This window comes from Diadema setosum, chromosome 3, assembly GCF_964275005.1.
Source record: "Diadema setosum chromosome 3, eeDiaSeto1, whole genome shotgun sequence".
Lineage (NCBI taxonomy): Eukaryota > Metazoa > Echinodermata > Echinoidea > Diadematoida > Diadematidae > Diadema > Diadema setosum.
Genome location: NC_092687.1, coordinates 47705726 through 47724641, shown reverse-complemented (window position 1 = coordinate 47724641; position 18916 = coordinate 47705726).

Below are 18916 nucleotides of genomic sequence, written 5' to 3'. Positions count from 1 at the left end.
TTTTGCTACATCACGCATTTCCCATAGACCCCTGCCCAAGTATACTCAGGACTCGTCCTCAACGGGTTGATATCACAATGTCACATGAAACACAGAGTCTGTTGTCTGCCTATGATATTGGAGAAAAGAACTGAAATAACTGAAATCAAATCAAATGGGCTTTGTCGTTGGTATAGTCTTGTGATTGATTTGTGACGTTTTGATGAGAAAACTGTCACTTCCTTCCTCATCCGTTAGTTCCTTCACTCTGTCGACTCCAGCTCTGTAACCATGCCTCCCATAATTATACACCGGCATCATTATCTCTACCGACAGTATCTGTCAGCCTTGAGCAGTCGTCTCGGCATGGTGAATGACCATGATTGGCTATCCACCTGTCTAAGCCACTCCAATACACGAAAGGGGCTTGATCGATACTTGTGATAGAATGAGAAAGGCGATTTATTGCGTGATTTACCACAAACTTACATGAAATATAATCAAATCTGTGAAGGCGTCCAACGAAACATCTGGGCTATGTCCATTGTGCTGATTGGTTGATGCAATTGCAGTGCTTGGCTTATCTGTAAGAGTTTAATATCACTCTAGGTGAATCTTTTCGTCCTGTGAACATAGTTAATGAGGGCTTGCATAAACCTTGGGTTGGTACAGTAGTTCATGCAAACAACAGTAATATGGTAATATCTGTAGCATTCATTGTGCTATAACTTCTTTCCGTAGTATTCTTCGAACATCGCCCCCCTCAAAAAAATAAAAATAAAATAAAGTAAATAAAAACAAATAAATAAATAAAGTTTAGTTTCAAAATTTAGTGGGCACATTCTGTTTCCATGTAATTTTAATCTAAATAAATCATAATTTCAAGAAATATGTCGCATTCTTAACTTGAGCATTATAAAGACTGTTCTTTCCAATTTTGCGAAGAACATTGGAGGTTTTCATCAGTTTGTTGCTGTTGTTGTTGTGTTCTTAATGAGTCATGTCTTTCACATTTGAACATTTGCACCTTTATCTGCATAATATCAATACTTCACAATAAATAAAATACTTTGTAATTATATTCATTCGCGGGGAGCAGTGTATGATTAGAACAGATCATTCCCAGTGCATGATAATGACAAACTCTGGTCGGCCTGACTCATACGTTGAGCAGGCTTCTCAGTCAGGCACCACTGACCTAGACCCCTCATTTATAAATGAAGGGGTCGGTGCAATAGAGTGCTAACCCACACTTTTGTCAAAATTGAGTTACATGCATTTCCATAATCCTTATCCTTCACTCTAACCTCCGTGAAAATATCATATTTGAATTCAACCAATAGGATGGTAAAAATGCGTGCATTCATGTTTTATTAATGTACAATGTATGGACTTTCCAAAGATTCAACAGCAATAAATCTCAAAATGACTATTGTGTGGGTCAGCACTATATTGCACCGACCGCTTCAAATGTTAGATCTAGAATCGTTCTCGGCTTGAAAAACTCTCGCCTGTTACAAAACTTACGAGTTAGTCATACCACATATTTACCTGAAGCCTGCCAGTCTATGAAGGGATGTACAGAGTAGTAATTTTCCCCTGAATAGGAGATCACTGCTCTGGAATCCCTTCCTTTGGCACCTAATTTGAAAATTATGTGCCATGCGTTTGTTGCGGCCACGTGCACTCTTTAAGATACTGTTACATGCATACATCATTTTCTGTGTACATTTTTACGTTCTACAGAAATGTAAACACTCAATAAAAAATACATTTGGAGCGAGTCTTAAGGAAACATCCAGCCAGTTTTAACCATTATACTCTGCTTTTCCACACCTACATTACATAGGATGGTGTTTGTGCTGTCAGTTTTGCCTATTGACCTTGCAGTGAAACAAAATGACTAAATACTATAATTACTATACCGGTAGGTCAACTTTTAATCTCAAATGCAAATGTTAAATCTTGAAAATTGGTGCAGTAAAGAAATCCTTTCATTTTGTGAGTTCTGCAACATAGTTACTGACTAATGGACACTTTGAAAAATAAATGCCAGAGTAATGTTACCTAACGTTAGAGTAGCAATGAACCAAAATGCATACAATGTACTGGGTACCGAGCAAGACAGAGAGTGTACTTTTGTACATACAAAGTGTGCTGTATGTTACAATATGTGACCCTGCACCTCAAAACAAACAAAAAGTCGCCAGACATGAATTTTTAGTTAAGACCATATTCTGAAAGAGCAGACTTTAAGCTTTAAAATGATGTATAACTCAAATCAAATGGACTCTCCTAACCTATCTAAATATTGGAAAGAAAGCACAAACTCAGGAAAAGTGTGAACTGAGAAAAGAGGCTCTGAAGTACAGTATCTATTCAAGCGCTTAATCTTTACCAAACCGTGCTGGCTGTGCGATGAATGGGACAAAAAACAGGAAGTAAACCACTAGAGTAACAACAATGAAGGGATTATCAGAATAAACTGAAATTAGGCATGCCTCATGAACACATTCTGTCCATAATTAATGCCAACTTTCAAAGCAGTAGCACTATCCTTTCAAAAGTTATTAGAGTTGAAAGTGAAGAGTGTGGACAAAGTTTTTCAGAAAAGAAAAAGGGATTCTAAACACACACCTAATCACACTATTCTACCAAAAATGTTCGAGAGAAAATGCTAAAAAACACACTTTCCTGCCCGTTTTATGATACCAAATTTTAGCATAACGTAAAAGAAGACCCGCTCTTTTAGAAAATACGAAAACGTCAAGTTCGGATGGGTTGACCCATTTCACTTATTTTCAGTCCTCACGCAAAATCAGTGTGTGCGACTTTATGTTCGTTTTGAGGTGCACGGTCACATATGCATTCACTATAAGGTTAAGGTCTCGTGTCTAAATGTAGGATCAAGATTGCTTGCTATTCGTGAAGTGGTTCCACTGAGCCTTTTTCTAGATTAATGACATATTTAAGTACCAATGAATTCATACACTCTGTGAATGTAAAAGAAAATACAAGTGTCAAACTCTCCCCCTCATTTTGCAGTTTCCAGAACATAGCTGTCAACACATTCCGATCAAATAGGAGACTAACCTTGGCTTTATGATTAGAACAAGGAGAGTGATAAATATCTGTCTGTGTGTAGTTGACTTTTTTGTGTGTGTATACTTGCATACTGGACAAGGAGCGCCACAACTAAAATCGCAGAGTTTTGAGTCTGGTCAATTCAAGGTGTTTTGCAGTTATTTTCCCTGAGTTTCCATGACTATCGTGTATAGGTGTATCTCAGGCAGAGAATGGAGCAGGGCTTTCTTCACATGGGCTTTTGTCATGAAAAACTTGGTGTTACTCATGGATTTGGCCAACTCCATCCCCCCGATCACCACAACTCCATCGATGTCAAGCGACCTGTCCATTTTGAACCAACTACCAAGCGCTATTCTGCTAGAATAATGTCCTTATGTGAATCTTGGTCTTCGTAGATATTGTGACAGGCGCCCTCGCTGTTGCTCTCGACCGCCGCCTTGCTTGCCTCATTATCTACACCCTCCCCACCCCCATCTCCTTGGTGCCTGCCTGCCTTTACTTCTTCGGCCGGGATCCATGTGGCGGCAGGGGAAGATACTGTGGGATCACTGAGGTGTTGATCTGACCGATAGAGGGCGCTCCTTGTCTTGTACATTACTATTCTTTCTGGATCATAAGATATTTGTCAGGCTTGTCAGGTCCGAGCAGTTTCTTATGGATCCTTGAAATTGTAAATGTACAGGACGAAATTCTAGTTCAAAGTCTCATTGTGGCATGTATGACATGGATTCATTTTCACCAAAGTATATGATGATGAAGTAAAGGGAACTGAAGATCTCTATCTAAATATGTAGATGTTTTGGAGGTTGTTATGTAAAATATTCATAACTTAAAGGTATTAGCCCACATTTGTAAACCTGCAGCAATTGGTCTCATAGTTAGCATGGAGTTTAGGTATGATTGTAGTAACACCTGTGCAAAATTTCGTTCCAATTAGTCCATTACTTTCATAAAAATAAGTGAAAATGCACCGTATGCATGCGTATAAAAACGCTCGCTAGCTCCAGTCCATGCACATACTACATGCATGCGATACATGTGTAAGTTAATGTACATAGCTAGCCCGCGTTCGTAATTCGATTTTGGGTTGGGTTGACCCGGTTTGAAAATTGATTTTAAAGCGATGATTTTCTCTTTTTTTATCGAATGGTATAGACAAAGAGCAACAGGTGAGGTATGTTACTGTTATAACTTGTACTTGAAGTCATATTGGACCTGTTTTATGCAGTTTTGATTTTCGTGGGTTTGCAAATGTGGGCTAGTACCTTTAAGTTTCTCACACGAATAAGAAGCCGGAAAAGATTTGTCTTTGAATTCAAAGTTAAACAAACACTGAACAACAATTTTTTAACTCTTCTTTACAAAGTCTTCTTGTCGCCACTGTTACATTGTGTTTCAGAATTCTAACTACCACTAAGAAATATTCCCTATACTGCTAGACCCTTTCTTTCTGTATCTTACATATGGGAATTGAATTATACTTGGGACTATAATTATAAGAGACCGCTCTTAGTGGTGAACCTTTATCCTTACATTAGGCTATATCTGTCAGCAGACCACACACTGCGGTATCCAGTCTGTGATTTGGAGCTTCAATTGTACTTGACCGTTCACGGCAGTAACCCCATCCCTGTCTGCTTTTCACGCTGGGATTTTCCCTTTATATAAGCGCATTGCAGATGTAGTAGGAAGCACCCTACTACGCGGATCGTGATCCACCGAGAATGCGTGCACTTGACTGAAAATGGCGATCTGTGCCAATTCTGTACTAATTTGATGAATTAAAATTACCTTTATCTTCATATATAACTTTAGATGTGATGTATGACATGTACATCATTGGAAAGAGAATAAAATTTTCATTAATATCATTTATATTATCCGTTTTCTCGTTGTCCGTGCAAGCAATAATAATCAAAAATGGTGAAAATATCAGAGAAACACAACATATTCCAATACACTTCAGTGCACATTCTCTGCGGACACGAATCCCGGCACAACCGTATGAACACTTACGACATTAAGATCTCATATTTTGAAATTACTTCACACTAACACACGAAAACATACATAAAATCTCTGTAGTTATAACAAAATGCATAAATCCAGCTATCTAACCACAGTAATTTATATCTGTATGCTCCTCGTCAGGTTGAATTACAGATCTATAGCAATTGATTTCTAAAAGACGGCCAGAAAGATTCACTACAGGCCTTCACTTGGTACATCACGTCTTGACAAGGACAGCACTAACTGATTGCCTATGCATCTACAGTAGCAACGGTGAGTGATTGTGCATTGCTTACATCAGCACACATCCTGTGAAAATGTCTCTTGCTGTATTTAAAGGCAAGGAGTACAATGTACCTATCATGTGTAAATACTTGTAGGCTTGGAACTAAATCATGCTTGGGGCGCTATCTGTACACACACAGAAACACATAAACAAAACGACATCAAAAAAGCAAAACACTCTCTCACTTTTCACATTATGGTGTCATTCCACCAACCTGAACCAAACTGAACCAAACTGAACAGACAAGTACATGTATACACACGTTCAAAGTGTCATTAAAATGATAAACATCACTAAAATTTGTACACTCTATGTACATTACATATAAGTAACAGTCAGTCCAACAAGGCTCCTTTTGTTTCACTCCCATTTTGCTGCTCCGTGCTGTTCTTTCTTCTTCTTGATACCCATATATCATGACCTCCGTCAATGGCTTCCATCGCCATACACCATGCCATGTCCAACAGGTTTAACAATGCATAATAAGACGTACTGCAGGTAATAATTTGTCGATATCAACAATCCCAATAATTTGTACACTATTAACATATTCTGCAATATTTACAAGTCACTACAGCAAGGCACTCTTGTCTCACTCTCGTCCTTCTGCTCTGCGCTAATCTTTCCTCTTCTCCTTGGGCACATATCGTGACCTCTCGTCGATGGCTAGTGCTTCCCGGCACTGTACACTGTCCCGCTGGCGCCTTGGAGCTGGACACACTGGGGAAAATGCCTCTCACAGGACCAAGACCCACCACAGTGTTCAGCTGACTCCCCTTGTGCCACTGATGCAGGTGTCCCACATGCGCTACTGATGCAGGTGTTCTCCATGCACTCTTCATCCGTGAAGATTACTGCCGCCAATCGCCTGGCCACCTCACACTCGTTGTGTGCCACGGTCCATCGTTACCTGAGGAGGTACTCTATGACACCTGTTGGTCCATAGAGTCCTGCGGCGGTGGCCCCTTGTTTGTTGACTGCTGCAGGTAGCGTGTTTGGCCGTGATGACGGAAGAGATGATGACAAGGCATACATATCTTTGTAATTTGATTTGATTTTGATTTGATTTATTGTTCCACATCTCAAAACACAAATAACATGATACAATCGATTTCATGAAAGACTGGACACAGCGTCGTAATTACAAAGAATACAAGAGAAGACAATTTTACAAACATGAAAAATGTGAGGACCTACTAAAAAGCAAAGCTTGTAATGTATAGGTCCCTGTATAGATGAAAATGTTGGTCTTCTTAAACAACCTACGCAGTAACGAAAACTATGAAAGGAAGGAAAGGGATGTAAAAGAAAAGAGAGCAAAATGAGCAAGAGAAAGAAATAAGATGTACGAGAGCATAGCGAAATACTAAGTAGCCACCTGTATTGCGCTTACAAGATTCCTTGTCACCTAATTGCTGTTGTCACCTAGGTGATGGATGAGACCCACATTCTTATTGCTCTCACTGTCGGCATCAGCCTGTATCTCTGGCTCGGGCACTGCGAGATATTCGTAACGGAACTTCCTCTCAGGCGATCTTTCTTTGGTCGAGTCAAGTTAGATGAAAAGAAAAATGTGAGTTTACGTTCCAAAAGAATTATTTTGTTCCTCGTTCACATTTTCCTATTTAGCATCATTCTGTGACTAGGCCTAGTTTTGTTTTTCAGCTGAAGTTGAATGCGCAATTTTTACATCTTTTTTTTGTTTTGTTTAGTTTTCATTAGACATACTAAACACTTGGAAGAAACGAGTATGGAGAGAAAAAGAAAGTGGAAGAGGGCTGGGGTTAAGAAGTGCATTCATACACGCAAAGACGGGAGTAAATGCAAGTATTTGGATTCGTTGAAACAAAAAAAAATGTGCGGGTTTTTCAATTTCTAATGTAAAGAGTTCGATATCGTAACAGTCTTTTTATTATTTCTACAACCATATTATGCCTATTTCTGTTGAGCCTTGAAGCATTCCATGGAATGCGCTTTGGGCTTGCGAATCAAGTTCATCCCTCACCTTCGCGGAGTCACCCAAGTACACATCTTGTGATTCATCCGTGTCCATTGGAATAGGTTCATCCCACCCCTCATTAGTGTTGGAAGCAACCTGTGCATTTTCATGTTCTTTTGCACCTTGTTTCTTTCTTAGTTGCAGTATTTTCCACGCCCGAGGAGTACTTATGCATTTTCTAGAAAATAAATAAATAATATGAGAATTAATCTCTGACACTGACATGATCGCTCCGTAACTGATTTAATCATTGAAATACTATTGACAATAACACTCATGGCAGAAATGTATCAGATATTGAAGAGCAGCATTTTTTTTTTTTTTTTTGCATTGCATACTTTTCCATACAACAATCTGACAAGCATAAGAAACTGCCACAAAAAAAAAGACATTTCACTTTGTAACGGAAACACTTTTGAAAAAAACAAACAAATGGGGCACATGACATAATTTCTCTTTCAAAAAAGAAGGGCACATACCCCCTATTTATCTACTGAAAATGGCAATTGGACCAAATAGATTTCAATTTCTATTTCAATCTCATTTTTCGTATATTTCGATGTAAAATACATAAGGTATAATAAAAACACATATAATGTCCAGCTCGGATATAAGTATAAAATACAAACATAGAATACAGTGGTTGATATGTCACTTTTAATTAAAGTAAATGCCTTAATGAATACATACAGGCAGCACTGTGTTAAACCCCCCGCCTGTTGCTAATTGTTCCACATTGAACGCAAAATTGAAAGCTCTAAGTTTTACGCACAGATACTAGATGAAAGTGAATGTATGGGTCAAAATCACTACACTTTACTGTTTTTCCTGGCTTCACTATGATGATCATGTACCGATGTCCTAGCTCTTTCTTTTCAGATTAAAGTATGCGATCTAAATATCAAATATTGCGTCTAAAGTGCGATGTACACGTAATGTAAATATGACAAGAAGGTATACGATAACTCAATTTTGAGAGTCAGGTGCACTTCCGGGCCATCACACATTGTGATCAAACATGTACTCCGTTGCTTCCCTAGGATCGCGAGGTCCGTGGCTTCGCTTCCGCCCTCTTGGAAACTTGATAGAAGTATCGGGTATAGAAGCTCCCGTCCGGCAGGTGTAAGGTCTCCACTGTGCGGCTAATGCCTTCGCCCGATTCCAGTGCTTGATAGTACATATGGGATTGGGCTTGGCGGTGATATCCCAACCCTCGAGCAGATGACTGGCACACACGCCTGCTGCGGTCCATTATGTCTTGAATTCTTTCCTCTTCTTCTCCGTTTTTGGTTTGTTGGGTAGATGCGTCCGTCCCTTGGTCAAATGACCCAGCTTGAGTGCTCGCGGTGCTGAAGGAATCTGTGGAGTCGATGGCCACTGTCCATTCCGCTGCCTGTTCGGGAGGTTCCAATTTTATAGAGAGCGTGTCCTCCGGAGGAACTGCTGGGTTGACGTTGGCTTCCAATTCCGGTTGTTGGACTTGGGGAGGGGTAGTTGGAGATTGACCGGGGGGAACTTGGTCAGGGCGGGGGTGTCTCTTTTTCTGGCTGTGTTGGTGTTCGTTCAACGACACGTGGGGTTGATTGACTCAGGGATCTGATGACGGGTCTAAATGACGAAGTCCAAAAGAATATAAGAACTTATTTTTCAAATCTTTATGAATATTTTCATGGAATGTACTGTCTTTTTTTAGAATGAAGTATGGAGATAGCCACCTTTTGTTACTTTTTTGAGGGCCTACCAAACTGTGCAACAGTTAGGCCCTCAGCAGTAAAACCAAATAGTTTGCTCTTCCTTGGTGTGTGGAAATACATGAGACCTGGCTGATGTGGGCTTGATGGGTAGTGCACCTGCTTGGCATAGTCTAAACTGTAATGAAGGACATCAGTCTAGATGCAGGTGGGGATTTCTCCAGCTTAAAAAAGCTGTATATTTCTTTACAGCTTTCTTGAACTATATGCAAAATGGCATTAATGGTCTGAAATCGTTTGAAAGACATCGTGGAATGTGTCGGGGAAAAATGATACAAGGGACTTTTTGACCAATAGTCCTCGACATTGATAACTGGACAACGCCCATAAAGATGACATGATCCAATTACTGGTAAAATTCTTGCCAATGCTGATAAAGTAAGTTTACGTAGTTATTATGATATTGTTTATATTTTCATGGAAAAGTTGTTAATACAGAGAAAAGCATAGAGGCAGAGCTCGCGTAAACCACATTTGAAGTAAATTTAGGGCTATGCAGGTCAATCATCTAACTCTATGCGACTGAAACACCAACCAACAGTGCATAAATCCTTCCCCCTAGGCCCCTTCAGCTGACAAGTGTTTACTACGTACGTACATTCGTACGACGCGCCGTAGCTAACGTTAGACTTCTAGCTCAAAGGCAAAACCCCATGAAAGTGATTGTATGTGACTAAAGACGATAAATTAACTGAGCCGACGAGTTGGAAGATCCGATTCACAATGTGCACACGATACATCCATAAACTAAGCTATCTTACTTCAAGTCACGTAATAATAGAACTGCAAGGTTCATGGGTAGCTTTTGAGTCTAATTAAGACTGTAATTATAGCCGTGTGCTTTAAAGAAATTGTGCATTTATCGGGCCATGTATGTCGCCGGTGATACCGGCGCTATCAAGACTTGGTAACTGCTATGATATCAGCGGCCGGGCAGACTATAGCTACGCCGTTAATCGAGTACCGGCCGGCCAAGTCACACATATGTGTACCTTTTAACTCAGTTTATATCATAAGTTATCCTTTATTGTAGGACGGCTTTATAGTATTTGTCAGAGCTTTTTTATCCATTTCATGACCAATTAGCCCACAGATTAAGACTATTGAAGTCTTTTAGACAAGACACTCTGTGTAGTCATTGAAGTAGACATACTCTATTTAGTATTAATTTATTCTTAATCTGATTTTTTTACAAAGTAGACTCAAGACCTACCTCATCTTTCAAGGTGACAAGAGTGTTTGAAACTCTGTAGATCACCCTTGATGCAGTGCTCCTTGTGATGCCATGGATGGTTGAGGTGGTGTCAATTATAGCCCCAGTGGCATAAAAGTTCTAAGCTACGAATACTTGCTGGCTTTGGCTTAATGCGTGGTTCCTTCGGGTGTTGTGTGTTTTAGAGAATCAGACGCCATGTCAGTGATCTTGATGCACCCTTCGCGCGTGAACCTGTACTTTCTAAATATCTCTTCATCGTTGTACACGTCTAGTGGGTGATTTCTATCTTTGAACACCCTCTCCCTCCTCCTCGCTCTCTCTAACTCCTCCCTCTCTCTGATAGCACAAAACGCTTGTAGTAGAGCTGCCATTTTGTTCGTCTTTATGGCAGTGACCGCATCTTACGAAGGTGCTGTTAAGTTACCACAGTTTTTTACACCTACCGTAGTTTTGGAGCGGCAACTGTTTTACACAACGCAAATTTTAACTGAATCTCGTACTTACCGCAGTTTTTCTACTTGCCGCAGAAAGTAGGCAGTTACTGCTGCGGTAAGTTTTTTATGCAACGGGCCCCTGGTGTTCTGTCTCTCCAAGAATATGAGCTCTTCTCATCTTCATGAGCAGCGGCATATATATTTGTGAAGTCACAGATCTGTTGAACAATGGATAAACTAAAATACGATTTGAAAAAATCAGAGCAGTCAAAAATTTCTGGATCTGCTGCCTTGTGCTTGCTGGAGGTTATGGACCAGTGCAGTGTTCATGTGCAAAAGGAGGAGAGTTGTTCATGCCGGTATCTTCAGCAAAGTCTCTCCTAAGTGTGTTGATGGCTTCCACAGCCGTACACCATGCCATGTCCAACATGTTCAGTGTTGCATTATAATACATTTTAATAGTTTATCAACATCACAATAATTTGTACACTATTGGAGCACCACAACTCACTGTCACCTTCTTGTAGTCCCTGTTCGGCACATTGCACGGTGGATTGAATTTGACTAAGAATCAACTCATGGGTTAAATGTCCAATGGATGTTTAAACCCGACGTCGATCTAGGCATGGAGTTATGAGTATCTCCATGATCTCGGTTAATTTATTAACATCACAATTTGTACACTTTCTATTGAAACATATTCTGCAATATTTACATGTCACTACAACAAGACACTCTTGTCTCACTCCCGTCGTTCTGCTCCACACTGCTCTTTCCTTTTCTTCCTGGGAACATATGACCTGTCCATGGCTTACACTGCCAGATGCCATGCCATGTCCAACCTGCATCGTGGAGCTAGACGCACCTTGAAGAATGGCTCTTGGAGGACCTGGAGCCGCACAGGGTTCAGCTGACTCCTCTTGTGTCTGCTGATGCAGGTGTTCTCCATGCACTCTTCATCGATGAAAAGCGCTGCCGCCAATCGCCTGGCTAGCTCACAGTTCCTCAGAATGCAGTTGGGTGATGAGGTCTTCTGTTACTCCCATCGGTCCATCGAGACCTGCTGTGGTGGCCCCTCGCTTGTTGACTGCTGCAGGTAGCGTGTATGGCCGTGATGACTGAAAAGATGATGGTGAGACAGATGATGGGGTGAAGTCCTGTTGCTCGAAGGAGGTAGTTGAGATGTACCATTCCGAATCAGGGCTTAGGTCACTGCCCACACGGTTCTCGAGACTGTAAAAATGCTGATATTGTGAATTTCTGCCCTATCAGACATCAATTCACTCTTGGCATACAATAGTAGCCAAGGGCGCATACCACTTGGATGCTTGGGTCAAGTGCGTTCGATCTTTTGGTTGGTTTCTGTAGGTCATCTTTGACAATGTTTATGATTCAGTACCCCTTGTCTACTGAACCTGTAGTCTTTGATCATTTCATTGTCGTTGTAGGAGTGGAGGGGATTTGTTTTCTCCTGAAACGCCTGCTGCCTTCTCAAATTTTGTCATTGCAGCCTCTTGCTCTCGTAGCACTAAAAAGACATCCATCTTTGTTCGTTTTACTCTCAATGTGACTTTTTGATAAACTCCATCTCATTAATAGGAGTCTTATTATGTGGACTCTGCTTTCCTCAATGATCCAGGGAACTATAGTCTCCCTCTATTTGATCATGTGTGTCATGAATAATATAAATATTAATAATAATAGTAATAATGATAATGATGATAATAATAATAATAATAATAATAATAATAATAATAATAATAATAATAATAATGGTAATAGGGATGATAATAATGATAATAAAAATGATGATGATGATAATGATATAATGAATAATATATAGTCTTCTTTTTTAAAGTGCATTTCCAATCAACAGATCAATGTGCTTTTCGTCTGAATTCATCTAGATTAAAAAAAAAAGAATTTAAGGACTTTTTTTCAAATCTTTATGAATATTTACATGGAATGTACTGTCTTTTTTAGAATGAAGTATGGAGATAGCCACCTTTTGTTACTTTTTTTGAGGGCCTACCGACCTGTGCAGCAGGTAAGCCCTCAGCAGTAAAACTAAATAGTTTGCTCTTCCTTGGTGTGTGGAATACATAGGACCTGTCTGATGTGGGCTTGATAGGTAGTGCACCTGCTTGGCATAGTCTAAACTGTAATGAAGGCCATCAGTCTGGATGCAGGTGGGGATTTCCCCAGCTTAAAAATGCTGTATAATTCTCTGCAGCTTTCTTAAACACTATGTAAAATGGCATTAATGGTCTGAAATCGTTTGAAAGACATCGTGGAATGTGTCGGGGAAAAATTTTACAAGGGACTTTTTGACCAATAGTCCGACATTGATAACTGGACAACGGCAATAAAAATGACAAAATCCAATTACTGGTAAAATTTTTGCCTATGCTAATAAAGTCAGTTTACGTAGTTATTATGATATTGTTTATATTTTCATGGAAACGTTGTTGATACAGAGAAAAAGCATAGAGGCAGAGCTCGCGTAAATCACATTTGAAGTAAATTTAGAGCTACAGCTGTATGCAGGTCAATCATCTAACTGTATGTGACTGAAATAGTTACCAACCAAACAGTGCATAAATCCTACCTCCTAGGCCCCTCCAGCTGACAAGGGTTTACCACGTATGCCGCGCCATAACTTACGTTAGACTTCTATACCGTAGCTCAAAGGCAAAACCCCATGAATGTGATCTATGGGACTAAAGACGATAAATTAACTGAGCCAACGAGTTGGAAGATCTGATTCATAATGTTCACTCGATACATCCATAAACTATGAGTATCTTACTTCCAGTCACGTAATAATAGAACTGCAAAGTTCATGGGTAGCTTTTGAGTCTAATTAAAACTGTAATTATAGCCATGTGTTTTAAAGAAATTTAGCATTTATCGGGCCATGTATGTCGCCGGTGATACCGGCGCTGTCGAGACTTGGTAACTGCTATGATATCCGCGGCCGGGCAGACTATAGCTACGCCGTTAATCAAGTACCGGCCGGCCAAGTCACACACATGTTTACCTTTTAACTCAATTTATATCATAAGTTTACATACTTTATTGTAGGACCGCTTTATAGTATTTGTCAGAGCTTTTTTACCCATTTCAAGACCAATTAGCACACGGATTAAGACTATTGAAGTCTTTTAGACAAGACACTCTGTGTCGTCATGGAAGTAGACATACTCTATTTAGTATTAATTTATTCTTAATCTTATTTTTTTAAAAAGTAGACTCAAGACTTTCCTCATCTTTCAAGGTGACAAGAGTGTTGGAAACTCTGTGGATCACCCTTGATGCAGTGCTCCTTGTGATGCCAGGGATGGTTGAGGTGGTGTCAATTACGGCCCCAGTGGCATAAAAGTTCTAAGCTACGAATACTTGCTGGCTTTGGCTTAATGCGTGGTTCCTTCGGGTGTTGTGTGTTTTAGAGAATCAGATGCCATGTCAATGATCTTGATGCACCCTTCGCGCGTGAACCTGTACTTTCTAAATATCTCTTCATCGTTGTACACGTCTAGTGGGTGATTTCTATCTCTGAACACCCTCTCCCTCCTCCTCGCTCTCTCTAACTCCTCCCTCTCTCTGATAGCACAAAACGCTTGTAGTAGAGCTGCCATTTTGTTCGTCTTTATGGCAGTGACCGCATCTTATGAAGGTGATGTTAAGTTACCACAGTTTTTTACACCTACCGTAGTTTTGGAGCGGCAACTGTTTTACGCAACGCAAATTTTAACTGAATCTCGTACTTACCGCAGTTTTTCTACTTGCCGCAGAAAGTAGGCAGTTACTGCTGCGGTAAGTTTTTTATGCAACGGGCCCCTGGTGTTCTGTCTCTCCAAGAATATGAGCTCTTCTCATCTTCATGAGCAGCGGCATATATATTTGTGAAGTCACAGATCTGTTGAACAATGGATAAAGTAAAATACGATTTAAAAAAATCAGAGCAGTCAAAAATTTCTGGATCTGCTGCCTTGTGCTTGCTGGAGGTTATGGACCAGTGCAGTGTTCATGTGCAAAAGGAGGAGAGTTGTTCATGCTGGTATCTTCAGCAAAGTCTCTCCTAAGTGTGTTGATGGCTTCCACAGCCGTACACCATGCCATGTCCAACATGTTCAGTGTTGCATTATAATACATTTTAATAGTTTATCAACATCACAATAATTTGTACACTATTGGAGCACCACAACTCACTGTCACCTTCTTGTAGTCCCTGTTCGGCACATTGCACGGTGGATTAATTTGACTAAGAATCAACTCATGGGTTAAATGTCCAGTGGATGTTCAAACCCGACGTCGGTCTAGGCATGGAGTTACGAGTATCTCCATGATGTCGGTTAATTTATTAACATCACAATTTGTACACTTTCTATTGAAACATATTCTGCAATATTTACATGTCACTACAACAAGACACTCTTGTCTCACTCCCGTCGTTCTGCTCCACACTGCTCTTTCCTTTTCTTCCTGGGAACATATATGACCTGTCCATGGCTTACACTGCCAGATGCCATGCCATGTCCAACCTGCATCGTGGAGCTAGATGCACCTTGAAGAATGGCTCTTGGAGGACCTGGAGCCGCACAGGGTTCAGCTGACTCCTCTTGTGTCTGCTGATGCAGGTGTTCTCCATGCACTCTTCATCGATGAAAAGCGCTGCCGCCAATCGCCTGGCTAGCTCACAATCCCTCAGAATGCAGTTGGGTGATGAGGCCTACTGTTACTCCCATCGGTCCATCGAGACCTGCTGTGGTGGCCCCTCGCTTGTTGACTGCTGTAGGTAGCGTGTCTGGCCGTGATGACTGAAAAGATGATGGTGAGACAGATGATGGGGTGAAGTGCTGTTGCTCGAAGGAGGTAGTTGAGATGTGCCATTCCGAATCAGGGCTTAGGTCACTGCCCGCACGATTCTCGAGACTGTCAAAATGCTGATATTGTGAATTTCTGCCCTATCAGACATCAATTCACTCCTGACATACAATAGTAGCCAAGGGCGCATAGCACTTGGATGCTTGGATCAAGTGCGTTGGATCTTTTGGTTGGCTTCTGTAGGTCATCTTTGACAATTTCTATGATTCAGTACCCCTTGTCTACTGAACCTGTAGTCTTTGATCATTTCATTGTCGTTGTAGGAGTGGAGGGGATTTGTTCTGTCCTGAAACACCTGCTGCCTTCTCAAATTTTGTCATTGCAGCCTCTTGCTCTCGTAGCAGTAAAAAGACATCCATCTTTGTTCGTTTTACTCTCAATGTGACTTTTTGATAAACTCCATCTCATTAATACGTGTAGGAGTCTTATTATGTGGACTCTGCTTTCCTCAATGATCCAGGGAACTACAGTCTCCCTCTATTTGATCATGTGTGTCATGAATAATATAAATATTAATAATAATAGTAATAATAATAATGATAATAATAATAATAATAATAATAATAATAATAATAATAATGGTAATAGTGATAATAATGATAATATAAATGATGATGATGATAATAATATAATGAATAATATATATAGTCTTCTTTTTTAAAGTGCATTTCCAATCAACAGATCAATGTGCTTTACGTCCGAATTCATCTAAATAACGAGGTCAAAAAGAATTTAAGAACTTTTTTTCAAATCTTTACGAATATTTACATGGAATGCACTGTCTTTTTTAGAATGAAGTATGGAGATAGCCACCTTTTGTTACTTTTTTGAGGGCCTACCGAACTGTGCAACAGTTAGGCCCTCAGCAGTAAAACCAAATAGTTTGCTCTTCCTTGGTGTGTGGAATACATAGGACCTGGCTGATGTGGGCTTGATGGGTAGTGCACCTGCTTGGCATAGTCTAAACTGTAATGAAGGACATCAGTCTAGATGCAGGTGGGGATTTCTCCAACTTGAAAATGCTGTATATTTCTCTGCAGCTTTCTTGAACAATATGTAAAATGGCATTAATGGTCTGAAATCGTTTGAAAGACATCGTGGAATGTGTCGGGGAAAAATTTTACAAGGGACTTTTTGACCAATAGTCCGACATTGATAACTGGACAACGGCAATAAAAATGACAAAATCCAATTACTGGTAAAATTTTTGCCTACGCTAATAAAGTCAGTTTACGTAGTTATTATGATATTGTTTATATTTTCATGGAAACGTTGTTGATACAGAGAAAAAGCATAGAGGCAGAGCTCGCGTAAATCACATTTGAAGTAAATTTAGAGCTACAGCTGTATGCAGGTCAATCATCTAACTGTATGTGACTGAAATAGTTACCAACCAAACAGTGCATAAATCCTACCTCCTAGGCCCCTCCAGCTGACAAGGGTTTACCACGTACGCCGCGCCATAACTTACGTTAGACTTCTATACCGTAGCTCAAAGGCAAAACCCCATGAATGTGATCTATGGGACTAAAGACGATAAATTAACTGAGCCAACGAGTTGGAAGATCTGATTCATAATGTTCACTCGATACATCCATAAACTATGAGTATCTTACTTCCAGTCACGTAATAATAGAACTGCAAAGTTCATGGGTAGCTTTTGAGTCTAATTAAAACTGTAATTATAGCCATGTGTTTTAAAGAAATTTAGCATTTATCGGGCCATGTATGTCGCCGGTGATACCGGCGCTGTCGAGACTTGGTAACTGCTATGATATCCGCGGCCAAGCAGACTATAGCTACGCTGTTAATCAAGTACCGGCCGGCCAAGTCACACACATGTTTACCTTTTAACTCAGTTTATATCATAAGTTTACATACTTTATTGTAGGACCGCTTTATAGTATTTGTCAGAGCTTTTTTACCCATTTCAAGACCAATAAGCCCACTGATTAAGACTATTGAAGTCTTTTAGACAAGACACTCTGTGTCGTCGTGGAAGTAGACATACTCTATTTAGTATTAATTATTTATTCTTAATCTTATTTTTTTACAAAGTAGACTCAAGACTTTCCTCATCTTTCAAGGTGACAAGAGTGTTGGAAACTCTGTGGATCACCCTTGATGCAGTGCTCCTTGTGATGCCGTGGATGGTTGAGGTGGTGTCAATTACGGCCCAAGTGACATAAAAGTTCAAAGCTACGAATACTTGCTGGCTTTGGCTTAATGCGTGGTTCCTTCGGGTGTTGTGTGTTTTAGAGAATCAGACGCCATGTCAATGATCTTGATGCACCCTTCGCGCGTGAACCTGTACTTTCTAAATATCTCTTCATCGTTGTACACGTCTAGTGGGTGATTTCTATCTCTGAACACCCTCTCCCTCCTCCTCGCTCTCTCCAACTCCTCCCTCTCTCTGATAGCACAAAATGCTTGTAGTAGAGCTGCCATTTTGTTCGTCTTTATGGTAGTAACAGCATCTTATGAAGGTGCGGTTAATTTACCACATTTTTTTGCACTTACCGTAGTTTTGGAGCGGCAACTGTTCTACGCAACGCAAATTTTAGCTGAATCTCGTACTTACCGCAGTTTTTTTACTTGCCGCAGAAAATAGGCAGTTACCGCTGCGGTAAGTTTTTTATGCAACGGGCCTCTGGTGTTATGTCTCTCCAAGAATATGAGCTCTTCTCATCTTCATGAGCAGCGGCATATATATTTGTGAAGTCACAGATCTGTTGAACAATGGATAAAGTAAAATACGATTTGAAACAAATCAGAGCAGTCAAAAATTTCTGGATCTGCTGCCTTGTGCTTGCTGGAGGTTATGGACCAGTGCAGTGTTCATGTGCAAAAGGAGGACAGTTGTTCATGCTGGTATCTTCAGCAAAGTCTCTCCTAAGTGTGTTTGATGACTTCCACAGCCGTGCACCATGCCATGTCCAACATGTTCAGCTTTGCATGATAATACATTTCAATAATTTATCAACATCACAATAATTTGCACACTTCTGAAGCACCACAATGCACTGTCACCATCATGTAGCATGATGGATTAAATTTGACTAAGAATCGACTGGGTATTTAAACCTCAACGTACAACCGTAGATGTAGGCATTGAGGTACAAGTATGTCCATGATCTTGGTTTATTTACTAACTTCACAATGATTTGTACTCTATTGAAATATTCTGCAATATGTACAAGTCACTACAACAAGGCACTCTTGTCTCATTCTCATCCTGCTCCTTGTGACTCTTTCCTCTTCTTCTTG